We start from the raw sequence: 8,802 nt of genomic DNA on the forward strand, positions 1-8,802 counted from the left end.
AAGTCTTCTGGAGAGATGGAGAAGCCAGCTGCTTGCCCCCAGGCTCTCAGGCAGGCCATTTGCCCAGTTCAGGACACCAACTCCAGTCTGGCCTAGAACAACACGGGGAGGTCCTGGCCTGCCTGTCTTCTAGAGTGCTAGCTGTCATGGAATATTCCAAATGGGAGTTATGACATGTCAGTCAGTTCTCATTTATATGTTTCATAAATCTTCTACATCACAGGCTCTACACATGGTGCTTCCTTCAAACCTCTATTAGTCTGTGACTCGTTTTAGTCCTTTCTTGAGTATCTGTCCTTCTTTTGAATCATATATGTACATGCACACATGCCTAAACACATACATCTATTTTGGGGATTTGATGTCATCGCTCTTCATCCTGACTTACATTGACAATTATAAAATTATAAAAATAACTACCGAGACAGCTCTCTAAAGTTCAGAGCCATGCTGACTGACGACCCGGCATTGGGAGAAAAATGCTTTCTGTACTGTATCAAAGCAATATGGTTGATATTCAGTACTGTTGAAAGAATAACCAATTAGTGCAGAAATTGACCCAAACAGCACGATTCTTGAATCTTAGGCTCTCCTGACACCCGAAAGATGCCAGAAATGTTTAGTTTTAATGGAGAAATGGTAGCCAATACGGCCAAATGCTATAAAAATAGCAATGATACCTATAAAATGTGTCATTTTTGCATACTTTATCTGCAAATAGGTTTGACATATGGAGTGATACCTTAGCTAGTCTACTGACGAATAGCTGGCCGTGATGTTTCTTACAAGAACAGTCCGGGTGGCAGACAAGCAGATTTCTCTAGAAGGAGAACTTCAGACCACTGGCAGATGGGGAGCGAGCCTGCTAGTGCAGAATGGCTTCCACATGACCACGGATCTCAGTTCTGATGCTGAAACACACGGTAACAAGCCTGTGGGAAGAAGACAGCACAGTAACAGCACAGTATAGGAAACCAGCCACGAGTTCATTTGCTGTACTATAAATACGGTTGCTGAGAAGGCCCTCATCTGCTTATGCAGAGCCTACATCCAATCATCAGGGTGAGCCAAGCACAAATAAAATCGAGCCATGGAGAGTTTATTCTATTTCTTTCTGTTAAACCAGGCTATTACTACATAAAGCAGTATCATCATTGTTCTTAACCTACCGATAAGGGCATTGGATTCTTTGAGCATATTCTTCACTAATATAAGACACTGCCCCCAAATAGAAAAGATTCCTATTTGACCTATAAGGAATATTCCCATAATTATATTCATCCAAAGGCTGTGGGGCAAGAAAAGCCAGGGAGAGCAGCAGGATACTCAACTGTTGGATGAGAAAGCCTGGTGGCGGGCTTTAGCTTCCGGAATTTCATCTCGAGGAGAAAACAACACCTCAACCAGGCGGCTTCCAATTTGGATTAGTTCTGCAACCACCTTTACAGTTCAAAAGTAAACCAAGCCCTTAACACCGACTTTACATGAACTGAACTTAGAATGCCTTGTTAAAATAAAGTAGGAATTCAGGAGAGAGTGTAATATTTGGAATCTTTCACCCTCAATGGGATTAGGGTGTTTATGATTAAAATTTCTACAACAGCAACAGATGACCATGGTACAAATTTTAACCTGAAATTTTGGAGGACTTTGGTTAAGTGAAATTGAATTGAAAGGATGTGCAGAAACTAAATAACAGGTCTTGGGCCCGAGAGTACAGAACAATATTACAGAAAAGAAGTAAGGTCGACCCTGGATGTGAAAATCCTAGTAGAATATTCTAGAAAGCATCTTTGCAGAGTTTGCTTAGGTCCCAGAGGCCACCAGGAGACAAACATCTGCATTGTGGATGATCAACCGCATGAGCCTCAAGAACCGGGCTTTGAGAGAAAGTGGCTGCTGTACCTAACACATACATCATGGCCCTACAGTCTCCCTGGCTCAGCTTTGTGTGGGAAGCACACCTGAGAAAGGAGAGGTGACAGTCTGAAGGGCAGGGATCTAGACACTGACTGGACTGTGGAGACTTAGTATTTCCCAGAGTTTCTGCAGGTCAAAGAGCATTTAAGGCGAGTGTGCAGAAGACAGAGCAAGTCCAGCGCTTCCCTGAGGCAGATCTTCTTACCAGTAGGACCAGTTCATCCTGACTTGGAAGGAATGCATTTAAACATTGAAGCATCTGTGGTATGAAACAGAATGGTTCTCAACTAAAAGTCCGTATAGTCCCGTGAAAACATCCCACGGACGCACTGTGTATGAAGAACACATTGAGCAAAATGGAAATCCAGAGTCAGAAAACTGGCAGTGGTCTCACCTGGGAAGAAAAACTCACACCTAAAACACGCAAAGCAGCAAGAGCCTACCGAGATCGTGTCCCAACTCCACTCCTATGCCCTTTCCAACTTGAGTGTTTGACGGGAAAGCTGACCAGTCTGCTTCAGATGCCATCCTTCAGAAGCGCTTTGCCGCTAGCAGGGAAACCTTAACCAGAGTTCAAAAGCAAGAAACGGTCATGCTGAATAACTGAGTAACCAGGGGCTAGGACCACAGCGCAGTAAATACAGCGCCCTTCTTAAACACAAGCAAGGATAAAAGGAGTGAATTTGGGAGAGCAGACAGAGAAACATATTCTGGCCGAAGCGCCACCCAACCCTGGCATCCATACACCCAAAGAGTCCGGAATGTTCTGGTGGAAGCTCCACTTCAATCCCCATCCCCATCTCTCTCTCCCTAAACTCTGCCTCATCTCAGAATGTCAACCACACATGGCTCCTCCCCCAGAGATGCTTAAGACCACTCCCACAGTGAATTGCAACTGCTCCCCCGCGTCCCAGAAAACAGACACATGAGTTTTTGGTGGGCTCTCTTACCCGTCTCTCTCAGCGGCTGGGAAATCGTCTGGGAGCGTTTTACTCATTAAACCTAGGCTTTTTCTAATTTAGTTTGATTTGGCCTGATTTGGATTGCTGCGTTGGCAGAGAGGTTTATCGGGGTGCAGAAACTTTTCAAAATACACACTGTGGAGTGCCATGATAAACGGCTAATGGCCGGGAATGAAGTCCAGAGACGTTCACGGACTCAGACTCACACAGTAAAAAATCTTGGCACCCAAAGTAGTTCTATTATCTACTACCTCTCTTAATATTTTCTAAAGATTCAAGAAGAAGCCAAAGACAGACAGACAGACAGACAGACAGACAGACAGACAGAGAGAGAGAGAGAGATAGAGAGAGATAGAGAGAGAGATAGTATACAGGCTCTGCTTATTACTCTTGGCGAAGAATTCCTCAGCCATTTAGAAATAGTTTAGATTTCACCAAAGTCATCAAAGTAGAAATCCTTTGCCTTTGAAAACACGTTGAAGTTTTGGAAACTTTGTGTCAAGTTGTCTAGCATTTAATCTTTGTCATTAGTGGAAACTATGCACCCATCACTAAGCCCAACACAGAGTCAGCACTCACCTGGTTACAGAAAAGAACACAACCAAGTCAGATAAAAGTTGCCCCAAATGTAAGATAATTCTTTTGCTGACTTGTGCTTTAAGTGACATTTTAAAATATGTTGCATTAATCAAATTAGCTGAACAACTATGGTCATTTTGCTAGGAACAGGCTGCTAGATGCAATCTCTGGTTTTTCCTATGAACCTAACGACATCATTTCTTACTCATCAAGTTGTGCGATTTCATTTCCATAGAAGTAGGAAATGCATCTCTGTAGTCATATCCACAGTGCTGTGTCTCCTGGGCTGCAACAACACTCCCATAATTCCTTCCCTGCAGTTACTTTGGTACTGTATCTAATCTGGCTTCAGTGACATAGAAAAGTAACCACTGAGTGAAGGAAAACTTAATCGCATGATATTCTTCTAGTAGCAAATTAAAACCCTTTTTAAAAACCCACAGAAACAACTAACCTGGGCTCATAGGGGCTCACAGAGACTGAACTGACCATGAGGGAGCCTGCATGGGACTGACCTAGGCCTTCTATAGATATGTGACGGTTGTATAGCTTGTTCTACTTTGGGGACTCCTAACAGTGGGAAGCAGGGCTGTCGCTAATGCTTTGACTGGCTTTTGGGAACCTATTCCTCTTACTGAGTTGCACTGGCCAGTCCTAATACAAGGGGAGGTGCTACCACAACTGGATATAGCATGCTTTGTTGACACCCATGTGAGGCCTGCCCCTTTCTGAAGAGAAACAGGAGTAGCTTGAAGTGGTCAGGGACGGTGGTTGGAAGAATGGGAGGAGAGGAGGGAGAAGAAACTACAGTTAGGGTGTAAAATAAGTGAATAAATTTGATTAAATAAATAAATAAAAATCCTGGACACTAGCCCTTCCTAACACCCAGCTATGGGTCTTAGCTCTCCTTTGGGAAGCCATCCCTTACTTAATACATCTCCAAAGCATAGCCACGTTGGCAATGGCTTCTGTTACTTTGATGACTGTTTAGTTAATAATTTGTCTTTTTGACACAACTGCAGGCATCAAAGAAGGTAGGAATCATGGGTCTTGCTTACTTCCATGCTTTCTGCCTTTGAGACGATGCCTGGTATTTATTATATGAAGGCTTTTTTGATGCTTCTTTTATAGATGCTTGCAGCTTATAGTAACTTGATTGTCAGTAGATGTCTTTTTTTTTTCTAATATTTTCCCCAAAAGATCAGCTAAGCTTTGAGCTGTATTTTTACAATCAGTGGCCAACATTTATTTTCTGGCCAAAGAGGCAAGAACTCTTATTTAAAAAAAAAAAAATCCAGGATGTAAGCAAACCCCTGCTATAGAGCTGTTGAAATCTCCAAGCCACCCAGTTTTCAGTAAAACAACCAGGGCATCCTTAGCAACCTCAAGGAAAACCGACCTGTGCCAACAGATTAAAACAAGCTATTTCTAGAGTGTTAAGACTCTCCATAGTGTAATATCTGCCAGGAATTGACTATTTCAGCACAACACTGTGTTCTGAAGCAAGAATTCTTTGATGTGGACTTAAGCTAGATTGTAGAAAAGCCATAATGACTTCCATAACCCCTTCATTTCTCAAGTCAGATTGTTTATATATCAGGGTTTTAACTCCCAAGTTTTATGGATTTCTAAGTTTATTTGACTAACGCCATGCCACAGTTTCTTGGCATTCCACTTTGATAAAGTGTGGACTCGAAATGCACCTTAGATAGCTCACACTTTTCTTGGTGAGAAACCTAACTCAGAAGCCCATGCTGGAGTCAACCACATCTTGTCGGTGTCTGTCTATGCAGCTTACTCAAAAACAATCACTGACTTTAATACAAAACTCAAAACTTGTCTATTTTTGGGGTAGCCACCTACCACCTAAAGCCTTCAGGAAGTGTCCTTAGTCTTTGCCTGGTGGAATCCACATGTATTGGGGTGATGAACATCACTTGATTTTGTAGCAAGTCCTATAGTAACTTCTTGCCTCCAGCATCAGAGTGGGTTCAGATTAATTTAAGGCACACATTTACTGAGTGTGTTAGAAGGGCCAGCTACTCCCACCAGCTATGATAATAGCATCCTTCAAACAACCTTAAGTTTTGGAAGTCACTGCATCTCAGAAACAATATGGGAAGTTTTGGATAACAGAGTGTGGCAGCAAGACAATCAGGGTTGTCCACTCAATCATGACTGCTCCAGATTTGGTCTCACACTTTAGAATCATATAAGCTGTCTAAGCATGTATACAAGAAGGGTGGCATCCCATCCCCAGGCTTGCATGACTCATAGGGAAGTAGTCATTTCCAGGAGTTGACCAGAAAGGTGAGGCTACAGAAGGAGCCGGACTGGTGCAGATGCGAATTACAGAAAGAAGAATAAAACACTGCGGAAAGAAAAAAAGAAAAAAACGTCTTTTGTTGCTAATTGCTTGTCATGGAAAGTATTTGGTCAATCCCAAATTATTAAAGTTTATTTATAAATCGGTTTTGGTTTATGTGTATATAGTTGTCATAGAGAATAAGCTACTGCGACATAATGGATAATTAAGAATACTTTCCTTTGTTCCTTGTTTTTTGTTTTTTTTTTTTTTTGTGTGTGTGTGTGTGTCAGCCAGAGTGGTAGAATTGACCTAAAGTTGCCTTGAGTGAAAAAAAAAAAGAAGGCTAAAACTTTTCAGGCAGCATTCTAGCTCTCCCAAGACCAACCACACCAGCCAAGGTCAACAGAGTCTCACTAATTTATGTCGGGCTTCTAGTCTCACCTCTGCCTTGTTCATCCTATGCAAAAACATCCTGCACTCTTAAAGGACATCCTGAGAAGCTAAGCTCCCACTTGTTCCTTTCCCATTAAGCGTTCATGTGCACTCTATGTAAGCTGTGTTGATAAACTACTTCCATAGCTTGGATTCCTCCAGTCCTCATCCTCTGACTCCCCACCCTGTACAACAAATTACTCCAGATCTCTTTCCAATAATCTATATACCATTTATCCTTTATACGATACTGAACCACCCCATTAAGCAGCTTTTGAGTTCTCTTTGTTTCAGAGACGGCAAGTCACTAAGATGTTCATCTACAGTGGACACTGCACAGGGAAGACTTCAGAACTGCAAGCCACGAAGCCAGAGAGGGTTCCTTTCTGGTCTTTTGCCCTCTGTGCTCAGAGGTCCTTAGTTGTTCACAAGATTGTCTACCTCAGAGTTTTCATTTGTAAAATGGTTAACGATGCTATCTTCCCGAGTGACTGGTAGAAGCTCCTTTTGATTTGTTCTCATTTGCTTTTGAGACAAGGTCTTTTATTTAGTATAGACTAGGCTAGAACTCATTGTGTAGTCCTGTCTGGGTTCAAACCTGCAATCCTGTCGTAAGCCACACACACTGGGGCAACATCTGTAGGGGTTCATCCAGGATGAAATTCATACATCCCAGGACATGAGTATGAGGATTAGAATTAATAAGCAAAAAAGAACAGAGATATGAGAGAAATAAAAGACAGAAACAGAACAGCACCAGGAAGGAAATTCAGTGACTACTGAACCACCCATGTTGATTTTTCACTTGCTTATATACTTCACTCCAAAAAGGAAGTGGGGTTCATTAACATGATATAGGGAATAGACCTGAATTCTCTGACCTTTGGTCCAGGCAGAGCAAATCCATCTCTGTACTCAAAATACTAATCAACCACACCCTAGGTCAGGGTCTCTTCTTTGTAGCCATACCTACTGTCAACAACTTTGAAAGTAAGTAAAATAAGTAAAAATAAACTCAAACTCTCTGACCTCCAGTCAAGGTGGAACATGCTCAGCTCTGTGGGCCCCCACACAATCCTCTGCTGTAGCTCTCCATGGCTGGGATTATAGCTGTACACCACAATAGTCACCTTAGAAACACTTACCAGTGCTAAGCTTCACATACGGTAAGAAGGATGACTAGTGTTGGAGACTTTTCTTGGTCTCCCAGCACTCTGACTCATAAAATGAGCACTGATGACCAATGAGGAGAACAGTATGCTTCATGGAAGGCAGAGAAACATTACCATTAACCTATAATAATCCCTAAAATGTAACCTTTAGCTAGCTACCCTGTACTAACCACACTTGGGTTATGTTTCTGCACTTGCTTGTCCTGGAGGTCACTAGTGGAAATAACCTTGCCTCTCCCATTCAGGTACAAGAATGACAGCTCCATCATTGGCCTAGGCAAACATCCAGGTATTTGAGGGCTAGAAAAAAAGACTCTTTACAGAAATTTCCTATGCCCAAGGAGGAAACGGAACCCATTGTAGTTTTATACATCTGGAGAACGGGGTGGATGTAGTGCTATTTGCTTAGCTAAATGAAAGTTAAATATTTAAAACTCATGAATCTTTGTGAATTGTGAGTAGACTCTCCCTGTGTAACAGGACATGCTAGGACATGAAGCATTATGAAAGTATTCAAATATTATAGTGGTTATGTTTCTAGATGGAAAAATATATGCAGCATAGATAGGATCCTGTTGTATAAATATGTATATAGAAATAACAATATGGTTTTGTTTTAAAAATGAACGAACTTAACTTAAAAACCTCTTTTGGTGCATAACAGCCAGAAAATATTTTTTACTCTCTCTTCTCCCAACCTTCAAGATGCTCAAACAAAGGCCTGTATAGGGCTGTGTTTTGTTTGTATAATCGTTTCTTGTTCAGTACATACTTTTTAAAGTTTTCACTAATGTGGCATAATTGATTAACCTGTTCTTCATACTCCAAAGCTTATGGATAGCAGGTAGCACAGACTCATGTGTGGACCCTTTAATACCATTTCCCAGCCAGCCATTATCTGCAACTCTTGCTTGATCGTGAGCATGTGGCAACCTGGGCCTGGCACATGATGCTACAAACACAATGTGTTTAACACATTAGAAAAAGGCACATTTGACTTTTCTTTGGTTTAGATTTTCAGTTCCGCTAGACTTTGCTGGAGAAAATAAGGTAAGGGCCCTGCAGTTTTGACTAAGCAAATAAGCCGTCTGCCAACAAGAAAAGGCAAAGCCCCACCCGGTGGAAAACGTCACTATGCAGCATGACGTGATGCTTTAGCTTTACTGGAAAGGGGGTTTTCTACGTCAGCCTTTTAGCCAATGCGAATTCCGTAGATCACTGGGAACAAAGCCCAACCATGCCAGCATCACATGATCTAAATGGCAGGTACAACTACTTAACCCGGGACACTGTGGAGTACCACGGTTTATGCTGTTGAGTGGGAAGAGGAGACATGACTATTCCCAGAGGAAAATGACAACCAATGTATAGCAGAGGGAATAAAGACGGGAGATGGTTTCCCTAGTCTACACTACAAACTTCAATTCAA

Source organism: Microtus pennsylvanicus, chromosome 6 (genome assembly GCF_037038515.1).
Source record: "Microtus pennsylvanicus isolate mMicPen1 chromosome 6, mMicPen1.hap1, whole genome shotgun sequence".
In the NCBI taxonomy this organism is placed as follows: Eukaryota; Metazoa; Chordata; class Mammalia; order Rodentia; family Cricetidae; genus Microtus; species Microtus pennsylvanicus.